General features: G+C 33.1%; 1 protein-coding gene across 1 annotated transcript in view; it reads right to left on the bottom strand.

Annotated features, from left to right (window-relative positions):
* The window catches only part of LOC118198298 (ras association domain-containing protein 10-like), a 171,348-nt gene extending 152,436 nt beyond the window's left edge, over window positions 1–18,912 (bottom strand). The window contains exon 1 of the mRNA XM_035369939.2: window positions 18,051–18,912. The gene's annotated coding sequence lies outside the window, so the exon portion shown is untranslated. The remainder of the gene's footprint in view (window positions 1–18,050) is intronic.
* Between the last annotated feature and the right edge of the window lie 1,659 nt (window positions 18,913–20,571).

Genomic DNA, 20,571 nt, shown 5'->3' with positions numbered 1-20,571 from the left:
TTTTCGTGATTGCAATATTTCCTTTACTTTGTACAAGGAAGTAAAAAAATTGTGAGTCGTTGCTAATCAGAAGAATACGAATAGCAGTATAACTTTTATACATGGGACTGCTATAATATGTACTTGTGCGCCTCCATTTTTGGTTGCAATACACTGAGCCAAACATATGTGTATATATATATATAGAGAGAGAGAGATAGAGAGAAACTATGTTGCGCAGCTGGGTTAGCTCAGTATTTTTATTCTCATACGCTCGTAAATTCCGTATTTTTTGCTTTAAATGTGATTGAATTATGTTGCTATTATGTTGCTGTTAAAGTTGTTACGCCTTTGTTAATCTGCGTAGAATAGTTGTAGAATTATCAACAATATAAAACTTGTTTAAGTGTTTAAGTGGTTCTAAGCCTAACGAGGCCGCCATTTGTTTACATTTTAAGCTCTTATTAGAATAGAGAGTTCTGTCAATTTTTGTACCAACTTCAGCGTCTTTTTCCCCGAGTGCGACCAAAGTAAACTCATAAGGTAATTCTCCCGCCTTCCTAGTGTGCCTTCGTGGCGTAGTGGTTCTGCATGCTGGGCCCGTATTCCAGAGGCCCGTGGTTCGATTCCCGGCGAAGGCGTTTGTTCATTTTTCCTCTCTCCGGCTTCCAATTTACCTAATGTCTCTACAGTGGCGCCCGAACTAAAAGGGTGTTGGATGATGATTCTCCCCATCGAGGATTTGGCGACTGGGTCCCTTAAAACCCCAGCCGGCTTTTAAAAGGGAGTACATAAGGTATTTCTCACGTCTGCCTAGCGTACCTTTTTGGTGTAGTGGTGACGCTGGGCCGGTATTCCAGAGGTCCGTGGTTCGATTCCCGGCGAAGGCGTTTGCTCATTTTTCATCTCTTCGGCTTCCATTTTACCTAATGTCTCTACAAATTTTCATTTTTGTGAAAAAAAAAAAAAAAAAAATCTGTCTTCCTGCTTGCTGGGGTTGAATAGCTTGTTTTTGCGTAGAAACTCTAATTGTAAAAATGTTTTTGCACTGTTTTTAACTGTATTTCGTGTTTTGTTTTTTCTCTATTTTACAATTTTTAATGAATATTCTTTGAATATTTATGTATTTTTGCTTTGCCGTGAAGTGAGAATTAAACTGGTTAGAAACATACGTCTAATGAAATTCGAGGAAATAATTTTATATGAAATGCAGCAAAAATGTATACAATTTAATAAGCCGTACAAGGAAGTCATGTGGTGTCCACATCAGATACTTTCGAATTCGTTCAAGCTGGACGACTGAATGTATAAAAAGCCTTTTCTAAGCTACAGCTTCTTTTCTTCCCAACATTTAGTATCATTTATTTGATAAACCTTGGAAGCTTTGATACGTATATTTTATATGGAATAAAACCATTTCACTTAGAATGAGCGTATTTAAAGAAGTTTTACTTTTCTAAAACCTGTTTTCATTGTTTTATGCGATCAATTATTTTAATCGGAAATTTGATTCGATATATTAGATTTTAATAGCTGCAAATTACAATGACCGAATTTCGTGGAAGTTCTTTCAACGAAACGAAAAACAACGAGAGAAAAACGAAAAACAACCTAAAAGTAAATGCAGTGTCACTGCCATTTATCATGATCACATTTAATATACGGTTGGTTAGGTCAGATAAAAATGTGTAATTCCAGACGCAGATTAATTTAGAATCCTAAATGATGCCTTAATTGAAGGATTAACCTTTGGAGAAAGAAATTATTACTTGTATTCTCAGGTAGTAAATTTTCAGAAAAGTAAAATATAGGATACAAGAACATTGGTTGTGATGAGAAAATGAGATACGTGAGGAAGGAATGATAGATGTTTCAAGAGAAGAATAAAATATTCATCTTAAAAGAAAAAAAAAATTCTGAAAGGTTTCAAATTTTAACTGTGTTGAAAAAGGTTTGTTTAGGTTTCTTACGTTCTCGCTGAGCTCACAGTCTACACGTCAGCTGTTAAATTCCTTCCTCTAACCCATTTCTTTCTCTTTTTAACTTTATTTTTAAGCATCATTTTCTTCGCCCTTAAGGCCTCAAACCTAACGGTTAAACAGGACTAAAGGTGCATATGAATAAAGGCTTTAATAAAATGCTTATTAAACTTAACTTAGTAACTAAATGCTGTATTTTTGCTTGTAATTTACTAAAATGCAAATTACAAGCAAAAATACAGCATTTAGTTACTAAGTTAATAACAACGAAAATATCCCTAAAATTTAAACATTTTCTGCAGTCTAAATCAACAGAAATATTTTTTTCCTTCAAAGATTACAAGGATATTTTTGGTGAAGGAAGAATGTTTCCCTATGGAAAGTAATATATGCACTAAAATTTAAATATATCAGGGGACACAAATTGTAGTTAATACCGTAATCACCCAGTTCAACAGTAATGAATTTTGTACATCTATATATAACTTAGTGAAATTATAGGTAAATTTTTTCTGTAGAAAGTAAAACGAAAATCTAAAGAATCGCAACTTTGGCGGAAGAGGTAAGAATACAGAGGAAAATTTGTTTAGCATTGAGTAAATGGCTACCTCGCTACATTGGCGAGATATCGCCACGCTGGTGATGGTTTTGGCGGCTAATTTTTGTCACCAAATCTGACGACATTTTGATATTGTCCTTTCTGGTTGTAAGAAACCTTTACAAACCCTTTTCGAGGGCCGTTAAAGTCTGAAACATTTCAGGCATTTTTTCGACAGATTTCTTTGTATAGATCTGTAATATATAGAAATGTACTCTCTCTTTTATATACAGTGAAACACTTTTATATACAGCGAATGCAGGGAAGCTCTTCGGAAAGTAACCAATACGTTTGATAAAACAATTATGCATCGGTTCTGAAAATCTATATTGATGTTCTCTAAAGCGACTATCTCGACAGGAGGCCGAAAATGTCTTGTTTGTAGTCTCGTGAACATTTAACCGTAATTAATACAATTTTATCATTTTTCATGTCTTTTCCTATTCTATATCCTCTTATTTACGCCGATGTTCACGGCAAGTTTGCCATGAAAAAATAAAATTTAGATATAATAAAAAAATTTATGTTAATGATATTAAAATGATATGATTTTGCCATAAATTTAGAATTTTGTGTATGCGTGTATGAGTGTGTTTAATTGCCTTTTAGCATTTTGATATTGCACTACTTTTGCATTCTTTAACAGAAAGCTAAGGAATAAATAGTATGCAATTTTCGCTATGTTATTGCATTTATGTATGTGTGTATGACATATAAAAATTTGCATGCATATATAGAAAATAAATACCCCTTTTTAATTCCATAATAATATTATTTTCTAGGTATGCCACTGCATGAACAGGACACGATGAAAATCACAAAGGTACTAAGATTGACGTGTTTCATTAACGATGTTTTAAAGGTTATAATTTTACTATTTCGCTTCCATTCTGAGACTATAACATAAAAATAGCCTTAAACTTCCTCAAGAATGCACATAAAAACAATTTAAAAGGAAAGAATCATTTTATAATGCTCATGACTATTTTAGTTCACCTTTCCGAGCGAAGATTAGAATTCTACCGTACACGGTGCGTGATTTAACTCTCAGAATTCAAATAAGTGCAACAAGTCATGAAATATTGCACCAAAATCTTCAGAGCGATAACATGTATGCCAATGGAACAGACGGAAAATTCTCTGAATTAGAATTTTCCAATACATTCATAACTAAAGCGTATATGGAAGTGATATTATTTATTTCCTTGAAAAGGGATTTTTCATGAATAATTCTGTTGGTCAAGGTTCTTTTCTTCTGCTGCTGTGTGAAACGGGATGTGTTATTTATCAGACGTCATAGATGAGTTAACGTTCTGATGATGCTCATTTGGATGGAAACGGTGTGCTTTTTTTTTTTGGCATACATTATTTTTAATATTCTTTCTTTGCTGCATCCTGCATGCTGCGGATGATTAACCGAGTAATTACAATAATAGTCATTTCTTAAGCCAAGGATGTGGAATGTAGCTGTAATTTGATATATATTAGCATTTTGGAATTTTTATTAATTTCATCATTCAACCATTGAGCAAATATAATTAGGATGAATATTATAGCCATGCGATAGTTCTACAGCAGAGCTTCTGAAATTGTGCGTCTAGCTGGAAAGCGTTATAATCTTGCAAGATTATTATTATCAGTAGTATATTATACTGCATAACACTGAGCCATGTTTTTATGCACTTCAAAATGTCCACTTTAAAGAATGTAACTAATGGCGATGTTTAATAATGATTTTAATTTGATTTTACAGAAATACTAGTCATTTTCAGGAGTTATAGCCTATAAGAAGCTGCACACCCATGCGAGATTTCTCTGTATTTTAGATTTCCTTAATAATGACAAATTTTGGTTTATTTTGAACTTTTTTGTGAAAACTAATTTTAGTTGCTTTTCTCTCGTTTCGTCTCTTTCATGTTACTTGAGTTTCAGCACACTGTTACTTCTAAAAATGAGTGTATATTGTGATTTTGGTATTAGATGTGTATGAACTACTTTGCTTGACAAAGTGAATTTAAGGAAAAGGACTATAATGAAAGTTTTGCACACTTGAAATTTTCTAAAAATATGCAAACTCTTCTTGTGGCCTTTAGAAGTGACGTGTTCTCGTCAACAAATAAAAGGTGTCATGAACAATGTGATTATTTAGTAAAGGAAACGTTAATTGACCTGCTTTGAATATTTTATATTAATGGAAGTAATATTTGAATAACGAAGTTTACTATATTTACTGAGGGCTATTTTCCTGAACGAATCAGAAGGAAATCGAATTCAAGTAGAGAAGATGGAAGTCAAACAGAATTAAAGGGATGAACGGAATTAAGGGATCCAATTCGATTAGAGAAGATGGAAAGTTAAGCAGAGTATTTTCCTTAACGGCTCAGGAATCGAATTGAAGCAGAGAGGATGTAAATTAAGCAGAATTAAGGGAAAGAAGAGAATTAAGGGATCGAATTCAAGCAGAAAAGATGGAATTCAAGCACGATTAAGTCAAGTGTAATTTTTCTAAACTGCTCAGGGGTCGAATTCAAGCAGAATTTTCCTGAACAGCTCTGGGATCGAATTCAAGCAGAGAAGATGTAAGTCAAGCAGATTTAAGGGAAAGAAGGGGAATTAAGGGATCGAATTCCAGCAGAGAAGATGGATATCAAGCAGAATTAAGTAAAGCTAATGGAGTGTCTCAAAGCCTGATTTCGAAATTAGAGAATAAGCTTTTGTGGAGTACCCGTATAATGTGAAGACAGGGCATCACGAAATAAAAATAGCCTTAATCTTTGATGACCAGCCAAAAGCGAAATAAGAAAACTAATTTTCTGCAATGCATATTTCGTAAGACTATTGGTAAAAATGTTTCAATTCAGATTATTTGAAGCCTACTTCACGCACTTTTCTTGCTTGCTCGCAGACCTATGATGGTTCTTCATCAGTTCAACATCGTGATGGCCGCAGACTATCAACCCAAAGAGTATGTGAACTAGGGAAAGGAATAAATGAAGGAAGCAATGCTGTGTTCTCAGACGAGTCATAATTTACTACGCATCATAACAACAAGCACTTATCATTTGTAATGAGCGAGATGCTCGAAACTACCCTCTTATTTGTACGACACCGTGTTTGAATTGAAAGGAGTTGGAGTGGTTGTGTGAGAAGATAACTTTGCTATTGTCACACCAACTCGTATTTATCAGCAATGAAATACTAACTATTTAAGGGCATATGGATTAAGAGCTCGCACTCTTTCTTCGACCATTTAAGCTGCAATAATCAAAAATGAATTACTTCTCATAGATAAATGTAAGCTACTGTAAGCTTAGACAATTTCCTGTTCGATGAGTGAATCAATTAAATGAACTGGCCGATTTTTTCCCAGCCACGACCGCAATTAAGCATGGTTGGAATGTTCTATGGAGAAGAACAAGTGATCAATTATTACTTCCAAAACCAATTAAGCCACTGGAAACAGTTTGTAAGGACACAAAATACTTCAATCCAGATTACAGGCCTCATACAGTATTGCTTTCTGTCAGGATAAACTATATCTCCATCAAAAATGTTTCTTGATTAAGGAATTTAATTTAATTTTTCTTTTATTATAAGCATTAAAAATAAAAATTTTTCACATAAATTATTAAAATTTAGTTCTTAATCATTTAACCTATATAGCATACCTAGCAGCGCATGGTTTCTAAAAATAGATCAATATTTAACATTCAAGGCATAATATTCTTGTAAGCATTTTTGCATATTTAAATGGCAGAAAATTCCAGTATTTTAAGAAATAAGATAATTAACAGTATTTATTCTGTGTGCAGACACACAATTATAAATATTTATCACTAAATACTAAGAAAATTTAAAAATTATGTGCTTAGTTCAGAAGTCAAACAACAAAAATCAGCGTTATATTTACACAAAATTTTCACAGGACTAGTTTCGATGGTTTTACCGAACCACCATCCTCAGCTGCAAAACGGCAAATGAACAAGATAGGAAATAATGATTAGATAAGATAAGAAAGCCTGGACAAGAATAAGCAAGTGGCGCTATCTGTTGGTGAAACCAGAACTAAAACATAATTTCTTTAAAGGCCGAAGGCAAATTTGGATTGGAATTAGGATCGTTAACCAGAACAGAAAGATTTTTATGAACGTGAAAAGCCTCTAGAAAATCCAGTTCTCCAATGGAAGATGTTTTTTGAATAATTTTGGCAGTAGAAAAATTGAAAGTGTGATTTTCGGACCAACAATGTTGAGCAACAGAAGACTTCTGTGTTTCCTTTTTCCTAACATATGCCTCATATTCCTTGACGCGAAATTTTAAGGCTCTCTTAGTTTGGCCAATGTAAATTAAACCACACTGGCAAGGAATCCTATAAATACCCCAGGAATTCATATCCGGAATGGGATCCTTGAGTATGGAACTGGGAATTTTATTGATGGGAGAATAAACAACCCGAAAGTTAAATTTCTGCAAAATATGTGCAACTTTATAGCTAATTGATGGAAAGAAGGGAATGACAACAGAATTTTGATAATCTCCTAAAACAAGAGTGTGGCTTTTAGTGTGTTGAGATGAGAATTTTTTAACTGCTTGATTAATAATGTTGGGTGAAAAGCCCCTGTCAATAGCTATTGCTTTTAAATAATTTAGTTCTTTATCAAGGGCTAGTTTGGAGGAGCAAACTTGAAGAGCACGGAAAACATAGGAATAAAATGAAGCTAACTTTTGTTTAGTCGGATGACACGCAATTCTCTTCCGTTTCTCGACATTCTGGTCACACGTAACACATCCAACTTCAGTACTACGGTTTACTGAAAACCTTCATCGGTTTGCCTTCCACCACACTTTAAATCATGTCATCCGACTAAACAAAAGTTAGCTTCATTTTATTCCTATGTTTTCCGTGCTCTTCAAGTTTGCTCCTCCAAACTAGCCCTTGATGAAGAACTAAATTATTTAAAAGCAATAGCTATTGACAGGGGCTTTTCACCCAACATTATTAATCAAGCAGTTAAAAAATTCTCATCTCAACACACTAAAAGCCACACTCTTGTTTTAGGAGATTATCAAAATTCTGTTGTCATTCCCTTCTTTCCATCAATTAGCTATAAAGTTGCACATATTTTGCAGAAATTTAACTTTCGGGTTGTTTATTCTCCCATCAATAAAATTCCCAGTTCCATACTCAAGGATCCCATTCCGGATATGAATTCCTGGGGTATTTATAGGATTCCTTGCCAGTGTGGTTTAATTTACATTGGCCAAACTAAGAGAGCCTTAAAATTTCGCGTCAAGGAATATGAGGCATATGTTAGGAAAAAGGAAACACAGAAGTCTTCTGTTGCTCAACATTGTTGGTCCGAAAATCACACTTTCAATTTTTCTGCTGCCAAAATTATTCAAAAAACATCTTCCATTGGAGAACTGGATTTTCTAGAGGCTTTTCACGTTCATAAAAATCTTTCTGTTCTGGTTAACGATCCTAATTCCAATCCAAATTTGCCTTCGGCCTTTAAAGAAATTATGTTTTAGTTCTGGTTTCACCAACAGATAGCGCCACTTGCTTATTCTTGTCCAGGCTTTCTTATCTTATCTAATCATTATTTCCTATCTTGTTCATTTGCGGTTTTGAAGCTGAGGATGGTGGTTCGGTAAAACCATCGAAACTAGTCCTGTGAAAATTTTGTTGTAAATATAACGCTGATTTTTGTTGTTTGACTTCTGAATTAGTATTTATTCGGCGTGTTATTGTGTCTTAATTATGTGCTTATTTGAAAAAAATATTTCAGATTTTTAAAATTATAAACTGAATCAGAAGGAAGTAAAAAATATTTTTAGAAGTTATCCTAAAAATTCTGGAGCATAATAAACGCTCAGCTGTTTCTAAAAATGGTTAACTAACAAAATAAACAATCTTATTCTGTTTTAAAACATATGCGAAATTTAGTCAGGTTTCTTTTTTCCTCCAAATAAATTTCATTTAATTAGGAAAGAAATCAATAATTAAAAAATAAAAATACCATAAATAAATCCTAAAAGCCACTTAAAGTCTATAAATCTCGTTTGCATCTTTTATATCGCATCAAAAATAATATAATATTTAGTGCATTTTCATTTTCTTATTTATGCATTTGAATTTCCTGTGCGATATTGCCTTAATCTACTGCAACACGTTAACCCAAATGTGAAAGTAAACACATTAATTGCATATGATTTATACTGACGCGGAAAAACAATGCATTTGGATGGAATATTTAAGAGTGTCCTAGATAAGAGCCCTTGGCCTTGCATTATTAACTCACTTTGGATGTTATAATGTTCACCGGAAAAACACGTGCTTTAGTTGCCAGAGGGCATAATAATAAATTATTATCTTAAGTTTTTCAAACTTCAGTCCAAGGTCCTCTTCCTTACCTTCCTCTTACTCATTACTCATCAGAAACTTCACCTCCACGCTTGCTTCGGGGAAAAGCGGCTCTGTTCAATAACCCATTCTTTTACTAATTTCCCTAAGCGGGTTAGAAAATCACGCACATTTGAAGATGTTTCATTCTACAATATCCGAAGGCATTTATCGTGAAGTCTAAACTTGGAACTATTTCCCGCAGGTATAGTTCGGATAGATACATTTCCCTCCGTGGTATTCATATGTAAATTAGGAAGGAAATACTTACGTATATTTCGTGGAAAAAGCAGAAAGGATGCGTGCACCGGGATTAGAAAAGGAACAGTAAGGATATGTATAATAAACAGATGTAGCAAAGAGATATTCCTCATATGTCACGGGTATTGAAAATAATATAGCTTGCTATTTTGTGAGGAATTATCAGAATATTCCGTACGTGCTATTACGATGTAAAACACTTCCAGTTATAACCTGTTATTTTAGAATGGTCTCTTTAAAGTCTTTTTACCCTTCTGGTTTGCATCGTAACCATTTTAACGACTGCTGCGAATGATAGTTAAGTCTTTCAGGTCGCTATAATCGTTTAATCTCGACGAATACAGACATCAAAATCTTAAGTGACGAAAGGGTCAGTACAACCACTAGGTGCCTGCGTATTATTAAGTAACATAATACCGAATGGGTATAGGCTTGAATACGAGTGAAGGCACAATTAAGTTTTCATGTTTCTTGCTCACAATCTAATAATCTCTACATTGGTGCCCGAAATAAAAATAGATGAGTGATAACTCATCACCACCCGGATTTCGTATACAGAGTAACTTGGCTATACCTAATCGTCCATTGTGTGGGAAGAATTATTTCATATTCCTGCGATTGCTCTTGTAGTGTAACTGCTTAATCCATCCATCACAAAGAAGGCACAGTTGGATTTTCATATTTTACTCTCCCCAAACCACCTCAGAGTGTGTATAACATCTTCGGATATTATGTACGGGTACAGTATTGTAACGGCATAGGCATCATATATCAATCATCACATGTGTTAGCTGCCTGCATGTCCTAAATACTCTAATGTCTTTTGTAATGAAATGATGCATCGGGATTTAATGGTAAAATCAATCGCCTGATTCATCATTTAATTGGAGAGAACATTAAGTGCGCGATCCCATGTTATATTCAAAGACTGATACTTTACCCGCATATAATTTGGGTTCGCGAGACATCACATATGTAATTTGGGAAAGATGATCTTTACTGTATTCATATATCATCATCTAGCGCATCAGTGGACAACACAAAATCAGTTTGCTGTTATAAATTTATAATACGATCGCCTATCTTGAACATTCGTAATTTAATCTGCGTTTTATTTGAGACCGTCATTATGTTATATTATTGCATCTGCTGTAGTAATTGCAGTATGGCCTTTAACGTGAATTATGACATCCTCCGTTTGAGAGGTTATTTTATAACTGTATTAAGAAATCTAGTAACTTCTCATTTACTACAGCTCTTGAAGATTAAAACTGGAGCGATTTTCCTACGCATTTGAGTATAATCCTAATTTAATAAGCTTGGCAGAATATATCAAAGCGAAGTGCAGTTTCACTCGAGGGGAAGCTTTTCCTCCAAGAATTTTACTTTTAGTCAGTAACTCATACGAAATGCTGGTTCGAGATTCGAACAGAGGAGCGTTCTTTCGCGTGAAGGAACCGCTACCGAAACCAGGAGCAAACTGCCGTGGCAGATTAAAATTAAAAGGATTTCATCTTGAATGTAAATATAATTGAAAATAATCCTCGTAATAAAGTATTTTACTAAAAGCGAATGCTCTTAAGTATAAGAAACCAGTAATGCAAACATGTGTGTGAAATTAATTTTAATTATGAAAATATATTCTTTTCTATCGTATAAATATGGGAAATGGACGTGCATTTCCTAGATTTTTTAATTGTCACTAAACCAAAGAGACTAAATTATTATTTATTAAATTAGCAAACAAAAATTCCAAGAACGTTCAGACAAAAACTTAAGATACAAAGTGTATACAGCAAAAACAACGCGCTGCAACAAATATAATGAATTAAAAAATTAAATTTAAAGCAACGTGAGCGAAAGCATTATAGTAAAATTTAGGCTTTCTTATCCAATTTATGGTAAACAGCAAATTTAATACTGGTACAACTTTTATACAGTTATTGTTATCGTAATCATTGTTTCATTAGCCGTGATATCAGTTATCCGAAGTTTGGAAAATTAAAGATATAAAAGTTTCATAAGTTAAAATGCGTACCAAATGAAAACCAACGTAACATAACATACAGAACCTTAAATCACACAATATAATCTTCTTGTGGCAATCCCTACTTATTAGCATAAGTAACCTTTTATTCAATCACTAAATGTAATATTTTTTCATCATTGTCATTAGATGACACTTGTGTATCATCAATAGTGCAATCTCTTAAAAGTGTAAACCAGCGGTTCTTCTCCTTTAGACTAACGCGTACCCATCTAAACAAAAATTCAAACCTTTTGTACCACCACTACAAAGTACTACTCCCACCACCACCACTCTCGAATAAAGCTCACATAAATTTACAAGTGTTAAAGAAAAAAGGTCAGGATGTTGGGGTTTTGATTTTTGAATTTAATAGTTAAAAATACTTTGTTTCTTTGCGTACCACCTATTTTTCTCTTGCGTACCACCAGTGGTACTCGTATCACCGGTTGAGAACCCCTGCTGTAAACTATAATACTCGTAAATAAAAAGACTTCAGATTTTAATGGTCGCCCAAAAGGTTTGTAATTTTTTTTTACGCTTTCGCTGACTTCGCACTCTGCTGTTATACTCTAACTCCCCTTTTTTTTGGCCTTTTTAGCTTTATTATTAAGCATAATTTTCTTCGCACTTACGCCGTATACAATTCACAAGCAAAATGGCAACATAGTAGTATGCGTTTGGAATTCTCAACGCAGTGTTAAGTGCCGGCATAAATTTTTCTGCTTTTTTTTTCCAATCTTTTCTGAGTTCACCATATCAGCGTATCTTTAGAATTTCCGATAGACAGTCTCGCGCGCTGGAGATAAAAATGTTTTTATTTCCTCTACTATGTTGCCACTGCTTGCATTGAAATCGTTAATTTTGTTATTCCGAAATTCGTTAAAGTTTTACAAAATCTGGAAAAGATAAAAAAAGAAATTCGAAATTCAAAATTCGGTCTTCCAGGTGCCCATATTCTGGTGAAGGACTACGTTATTCAAATTTTGATGGCTCTAGGTATCGTCGTTTTTTCACAATGCGAGAAACATGCATACATTCATGCAGATTCTTCATTATTTAATTTCTTAAAGTATAATACAGGGCAACAATTTGAAAAGTGATGCACCGTTTATAGTGATTCAACACAAAATGCCGTTTCCAAATTATTATCTCATTTAGGACTGACGTCCCTTTTGAGTTAATAAATATGAAACAAGTTTGAAGTACTGATATTTAATATCTGCTGAAAACCAAAACAGTTCTTGTATTAAAATAATTGCCCTCAAATATTTCCTTTATTAATAACCAATTTTTAGTACTAATAAATTTTACGCATACTGCAATTTAAATATTAATCAGGAGCATAATAACAGAAACCATTCAGTAAATGGCTATAAGTGAGTGTAGTAGGTTTCTTTTATACCCGTGTTTGTCCTCAATTCGAGACTTAATATTCCCCTGAAGGATTTTGGCGAACACTGTTTTTACTTCTTTTTCAGGTACGTTAGTGCAAATGAAAAGAGACTGTTATGTGCGTTGTTGTTCTGCAGGTCATGGACTTTTTTTAAGTTTCGATTTTCTTTATTTAGAGGTCTTATGTAGTAGTAATATTTGTTCACGGCTATTATTTCCAAATATGTTTCCCTTCACTCATATTATATGATTTTCATTGAATATCGAATAACATAAATTCAGTTTATCTGTGTAATACCTAAATCATCGAATGCGTCGTATGTCCTTTATGCAGGTATAATACTTATTTGTATTATCCATAACTAGATGAAGGTTTTCTTTTAAACTACTTAAATTTCACTACTAAAAATGTTTAATTTTTTTAAGAGAGTTATGTTTGATACCTATGGAAAGAAAAGACAAATACAAACAACATTTGATCCCGTTAGAAGCTTTGAGATTTTTTTAGTCCAAAGGGATTTCAGTCCCGAAGGACTATTGCTTTCGTTGTGGCATTTTGCGTCGGACTCATAAACGTCGGTTCACTTTTCAAACTGTTGCCACAAAATGTTAGAGTCCTGCATTATATTTGAAGAAATTAAATAATGAAAAATCTGCATAAATGATTGTCTATTTCTCGCATTGTGATAAAAGAATGGTACATAGAGCCATCGAATTTTGAATGACGAAATCCTACTGCGAATATGGGCATCTGAAATCCCAAATTTGGAATTTGTTTTATTATAGATTTTATATTTTGTAAAACTTTAACGAATTTTTGATTTACAAACTCAATGCTTTAAAAGCGAGAAATGGCAACGTTATATAGAAAAAAAATACTTTTATCTCCAGCTCGCGAGACTGTGTATATCGGAAATTCTAAAGATATGCTTAATTTAACATTATTTTGCGATATTGCTCTTGAACTGAATTTTATGGTTTAAGTGCAAAGAACATGATATTTAATAAATAAAGGTAACACTCAAAACGTTAAAAAAACGCCCCTTTGGACGTAATTTAAAATCTGAAAAATTTCAGATTTTTCTTTCTTTCTTTTTTTTTTTTTTTTTTTTTTTTTTGTGTGTGTGTGTGTGTAATGAAATCATAATAGTTTAAGAATCCAACTTCTGGTATGTTGCGCACGTAACTTTCTGAAGTTAGGAAGTTACAGAAATTCGTAAACATTTGAAATTTATAACTAAGTTTATAGGAGGGATACAGCATATCAAGGAGCTAAAATACAAATAAAAGGGATCACTCGTTACTTATACACAAATAAAAGCTAAAAACAAATAATAGCTATCACTTGTTCCTTATAAATAATGAGTACTTTAGTATATTTTGTTCAAGGAAAATACACTTACATTAATGTAGTGGACTTAAAATGGATGTCCAATCCTTAGACCCGCTGTACTGCATGTAATGCTTTAGACAATTAGATTTCTAATTTAATTATTAATTATAGAAAATCACTCAGTGTTATTTGTCTAATGTAAAGCTTATTAGACAAGATATCATATCTGAAGGATGATTTTGTGCAATCTTTTTGGGATTAAACTGATTCGCGTTAATATTATTCAAGGGGGGACCTCAATGCATGTGAAGTCAAATCATTTTATTTCGACAGTCAATTTCGGAACAAATAATCAGTGTTCCTTGAATTTAACCACTTAACCACTTTCTGAGATGGCAAGCATGGTTTGTAATGAATCTTTCATAGAATGAAAGTGCAAGAATCTAATGTCAACATTATTCACATATTACGATGTTAATTCTAGGAAATCTATGCTTTTAAGAAAACAAATCCCATGCTGGCCATAGATTTCAATTCTTTATGAAGACGGTTTCTTTATCTTTCAAGTCACAGAAGTAGAAATGCAATTTTGTCTCAGCTAACTGTCAACCAAGGATATGGATATCTATTTCTTATGTTAGAAGAAAAAACATCATTTGCAAACATGCTTTGCCGAAATAACATCTGCTTCTCTTTCACTCATTTTATATAACGTAGATAAATTTGATACTGGAACAAAGCAGATATTTGCGTTGCTTAGTACTGCTCACCGTTGTGTCTAGGTACACTTTTGTTAAATGTTCTTGATTTACACCACACAACGTTCTGAGCTAGAAAGTGAAAGGAATAAGACAACCAAACCAGCTTTATAGGAAAAGATATTTAGATGATAAGAATATCGTATTTTTTACAGAAATATCTTCATGTCTTCATATAACCTATAAGTTCTGTAATAGATTCATGAATGAGTAGAGATTTTCTCCTTGACTCTGAGATCTTGAAATTAACTTCTACGCGACACTGGTTGACGCACGCATGGTCTTTTGTGTTGAATGAAAAGCCTAACAACCTAATTGGAGGAATGAAAAAGTGCTAAGCATTTAATCAAAACTAAACTTGAGTAGTCATAGCTCCATATATTTCCTTTCCTTAGTTGTTTTTGACAACAGTTTGTGTTTATTTTTCATTAATTGTGCAGTGTAAACTCAATGTAACAGTGTAAACTCAAAACATTATTGTGTCTGAGAACTTAAACGAAATCCGAATGCTTTTATTTAGATTTAAGTTATATTATAAAATGTTCTTAATTTAATCTTTCATTTTTGAGGATATTGTTTGAGTACGTAGATAGATAAATAGGTATAGGTACTCCAAACTAATGATTTATCTGGTAGGAAGTCAATATGCATTCTATGATTTCTTTTGATAGTATCATACCACAGTAACACATAATTACGAATAATTTAAAGGAATACTATAAAATAATGGTATAATGGATTTCATACTTTTTTCTTGATACCTCCTAATTAGTTTCAAAACGTTAGTTTACTGGAAACCCGTAGAATTTCATTTTTGGATGTCTAGTGTGAAACCAAATATAATGAAATTAAATCCTCTTTAAACACAAAAATAAAAAATAAAATATCTCTTTATTATTAAAGATTTATCATGGCCATTTATTTTTAAAATAGAAAAGAAAGCACATTTTCAGAAAATCTTTAGATTTCTTCAGTGAAGGCACAGGAATATTTGCGCGTAATATTTGTTAGACATTTAAATGAAGAGATACATACACGATTACATGGAGTCGTAAAATCTATGAACAATAAATAAGGTCAATCAAATACGATGCATGTTACGCAGACAGTAAGTAAGGATTGACTAGCAGTTTTATTTTCTATTTTATTTATTTTTATTTATTTTTTGATGAAGGAACAGATACTTAAATGGAGCCACTGCCTTTCGATGACCATACATAACGCGGTTTTTTTGCTTTCATTTAGGGAACCTCCTAAGCTTCTGAATATGCATTATCTGCTTATAAAGATGATATCTTCGATTTAATCTCCACCCTAACCTATATCGCAAGTGAAATGTACTCCTCAGAAATCACATCTCGAAAGAAAACAAATTCTTCGTTAAAAAAAAGGTATTTGTATTCAAGTGCAGTTGCCGGTTATCGCGTCTTCCAGGTCTGGCGTCTAATAGGGTGAAATTTGTTTTCACAACTGTTTGTTTATTTATTAATAATGATACTAAATGGAACAGAAAAATTTAACATGGAAAGAAACTGCGAAAACTTCATGTAGCTTTTTCATTTAAGCTTATGACATCGTCTACCTAACACATAAATTTAAATAAATATTTAATCTTAAATGCATAATTATTACATTTCCCGCATTTGTAAAAAATAAAGCCTTTTTAAATACATTAGGTAAGCAAAAGAGGATTTTTTTAGCAATCAAACGTATAATAAAAATTACGGAGAAAATCTGTAGGTCAGTGTTATATCACCTCCAGATTTTGATGCCTTGCCTTTAGTATGTGCTTTTAAAAAAGTCCTGATGAAAAGTGTTTCATACTGAGGTCCACCTGCTGTTGCTGATGTTTCCCAAATTTTAGGGTTTTAAAAATTACTGAGTAAGAATATGATTGGAATTCAGACGAAAAATAAACGCATTTATCATTTTTGTCATCGAAGACTATATGTCAGAGATCCTCTCACAAGCACACAGATTTGATTATTGTTATGCGAGATGAACCAAAAAAATATGAATGGCTCTCGAAATGGTACAGATTTAATATAGCTGAAGACACTTTGGTTCTACATGATATTGGTCTTCTGTGCAATGCCTTCTTTCTCATGACAAATGCCTTTCTTTGGGAGGAGGGTGCCAAAAGCGGTTTCATTGTATATGAATTAATTAATTTTCTAATTTAACGTTTGCGTGCAGTTTTTAAATTTAAATATTCACCATTTTTAATTTTGATTTGATTTTAAAAGAAATTTATTTCTAATGCTTTAAAATTACACTGCGGTTGAAATAAAGCATATTTTATCTGGATTTCCAGGTAAGAAACTTTTCAGGAATTTTCATGTAATGTGATATAAATTACTCGTACTGCTTGGTAAATTCGGTTTTAAAAGAAGACTCTGCAGTAGTTTCAACCAAGAAGGATGTAAGGTTATTATTTAAATTAACCAATTATTATGATTTAGGTCTTTACTATAACTTCTCCTTTCCGTACTATTTCTCATCAGAATGAAAGCCAGTATTTAAATTGAGGATTGGATCTTAAGACAAAAGTATTCTGGCTTCGTGTGCACACTACATATTAGTTTTCTGTGAGCTCTGATAGTTGTAATTATTCAGCTTTGCGTTCTATCGCTGCCGAAACTTCAATTTTGATGACTTAGACCTTAGAGTCATATTTAATTAGTAATTAGAGAGCGAGCTGTGGTTGATATTCTTCCACAAGACAGTGCCGTTGTATTCTAAATTCTGTTTAAATAAAAAAGGTTACTTAAACCTTCTCGAATTTAAAATTATTTCAGACACAGCTATAATTGGCTTCACGTCTGTTAGAGTTGTTGGGTTAATTAACATTACCAGATCAAGTAAAACCCTACAAGGCAATTGAGATTATAGAATCTTTTGATCCATAGATTTAACTGACGCCAAACTAGAAATTTGTAGGATAACGGTGATACGAAGTGATATAATAAGCCTCAGTAGCATAAATAAAAGTAAGAATTAATTATTATTATTATTATTATTAAATCTGAAATTAACATTTGGTAGACAAATACGCTTCTAGTAATGCCATTCATAGATTCTGAAAATAATATAGCAAATATATATTTTATTCAATTATTTGCAAGCCATTTAATGTCCTCAAATTAACGGTGTACTATAAAATTTAGTACTCACATTCATTTTAACTGTATTACGTTGATAACAAAATAAAGATATTTAGTATTTAAAATTGCTGCACACACACGAAAAAAAAATTGAAATATCGTGGCGTATACTCTGTACAACAAAAATATACTGATAATAAAACCACCTACTTACCCTCAGGTTTCAGCAATGAAAGCAAGAAAAACTGCAGCAAAAACAGCTGGTAAACCCACAGGTTTGATACGGTTAATCCTCCGAGCTTAGATATCACGTGTAATATCCGTTGGAAGACCACTCTTACGTAGAATCAAAGTAAACAGGATTTATGTAAGGATGTATATAAAACTAAGATGACGTCCAAGGTATCTTTATTTCCTGGGCGTTATTACGGTAATATTTTCTCATTCAGTTAACAGATGGTAAAAACAATTCTTTTTATTTCCCGTGAATAACTGCATATCATTTATAAATATGTTGAGGACATAACATAACTTGACTCCCCTTGAATTACAACTTATAAATCACATTACAGTTCAGCCTTTTTAGTTTTTATATATTAATATTCCTTTCTTTGCAAATGAAAAGAACAATAAATCCAGATTTTGTGATAATGAAAAATTAAAGTTTTTTAGAACATCATATATTATACTTCACTCATTAGCCACAAAGAATTGTGCACTCACTTGAAAATATTAACCATTTACACGTATAATTCCGTAGAATCAATTCAGTGCGTTTTGGATGAAAAACAATTTAATGCGGAGTTTGCATCCGGTAATTTTTCCATATAAAAATTCTTCGTCACATCATTATTTTTTCAAAATTCCACAAAGTCACCAGCTGAAAACACAGAAAATTGCGCATTACAAGCTTTTCGATGCGTATCGAAGTATTGTGTCAGACATGTCATTCAAACCAAAAATAAAAACAGTAAAAAGAAACTGAGCGGTAGGGAAAACGTCTTACCGCTATGCTGTCTGGCTCACAACTAAAACTTCAAACCACGTGCTTTGGAAGTCAACGCGCGCTACAAACCGAATAGAAACAAGTACGTGCTGCAAAGAACACATTAAAAAAGAAAAGAAAAAAAAAAAAAAAAAAGTCGACCACCCGGTCGAAACTCCTTTGATTGGAGAATCTCCTTCCACGTGACAATCAACGTAATGTATCTTTTTCTCCTCTCGTCATAGTAGCAGACTTCCCTCTGCAGGAAAATAAACGTTTTTCCTGTTTTATTTATGTATAATCGCTACTTTCATGCATTTTTTTTAAATTCATTGAAAGGTTTTGTTGCATAAATAGTAGCACAGATGTTGCAACTGAGATATAATTTTTTTAACTGTTCATGATCATGGTAGAAGGAAGATTTAATTGATCCATCTTTTCATCTTCGATGGGCTTCAGGTTTTATGCCCTTAAGTATATTTATTTGCTTACTATTTTTGCAAACTATATGTGTCAAGTTTTAATTCAATGGCAAAATGTACTAATTCCTTTTTCTTAGGGGCGGGGGTAATATTTGAAAAATAAATAAATAAAGGATTTATTTAAAAAAAAAAAAACACCATTGAAATGATGTTTAATCACTGTGCCTTTAAGCACACTTATTTGTTGAGGGTGAAAAACTGTGAAAGTCTAATAAAATTAAAATTGAAATGGAATGATATTGTTGAGTGCATATGGGTTCGTAAAGACTCAATGCGCGCAGCTCCGATGAGAGGTTGATTAAATTGATTTTATCAAATGAAACACATCAGAGTTCTTGAACTTTCCACAAAAATACTCGGAAACTGTTTACAGTATCATAGAGTACAATCAGTAGTTACACTTCAAACTACTAACAACGTTACACACAGCGCAATGCAAAGTGCATCTAAGGAACGAAGCTAACCCGGAGAAATCTCAGTACTCCGTTTCACGCTGCGCTAAAAACTCGCATTAACAACAACTTAGGGCAGATGCTCTTTCCGTCCTTATACAGTTTTCACCCAGCCGCGGAGATATTTCTAATATTTTCTGCTTCTTGAAATTACATTAAGGCATTTGATTGTCAGGTGCAATTACAGTTAATTTATGGGACCTTCCTTATTTAGGAGCGCTTTTCATAAATTAAGCACGTACCGCCAGCGGCCGAGCGCGGTAGGATTGCTGAGCACTGGCCTGGGTTCGACTCTGGCGAATAGGCTGTCTGTATGGGCGTTTACCCCATGTGTGGGGTGGGTAGCAGGCCGGTTTCCCTTAGGGGATCCTCCGCGGGGAGTATACGGTTACAGCTAATGCAATGAATAATTACATTTATTGCATTTACTCAATTACAATACCTATTACGAAGATAAGGGACCGAACTAAAATTTTGCCAAATGGTCGCTAAGTTTGGCGATTTTTCACCAAATTTGAGACAATAATCAGTAGCGAAAACCGTTGCCAGCTTGGCGATATATCGCCAATTTAGCGAGATAGCCATTTACTCAATGTTAAATAGATTTGCCCCTGTATTTGTATTTTTCCGGCTGAACATCATCCCTCTAGAAGTTCATGTTATATTATACAGAAGAACACAATAATATCACGTAAATTTTCGCTAAAGTTATTCGTCTATGTACAAAATTCGTAACAATTTGTCTCGAGTGCTTTTCCGTAATCTAATAAACCAAACCAAACCAATCCGTAACAGTTTGTAAAATAAAAAAAAATT

The sequence above is a fragment of the Stegodyphus dumicola genome, chromosome 5 (assembly GCF_044657685.1).
Source record: "Stegodyphus dumicola isolate Sdum_Otavi_A_Nest chromosome 5, ASM4465768v1".
NCBI lineage: Eukaryota > Metazoa > Arthropoda > Arachnida > Araneae > Eresidae > Stegodyphus > Stegodyphus dumicola.
Note: the sequence above shows the minus strand (reverse complement) of the source record. Positions and strands in the feature narration are given on the sequence as shown.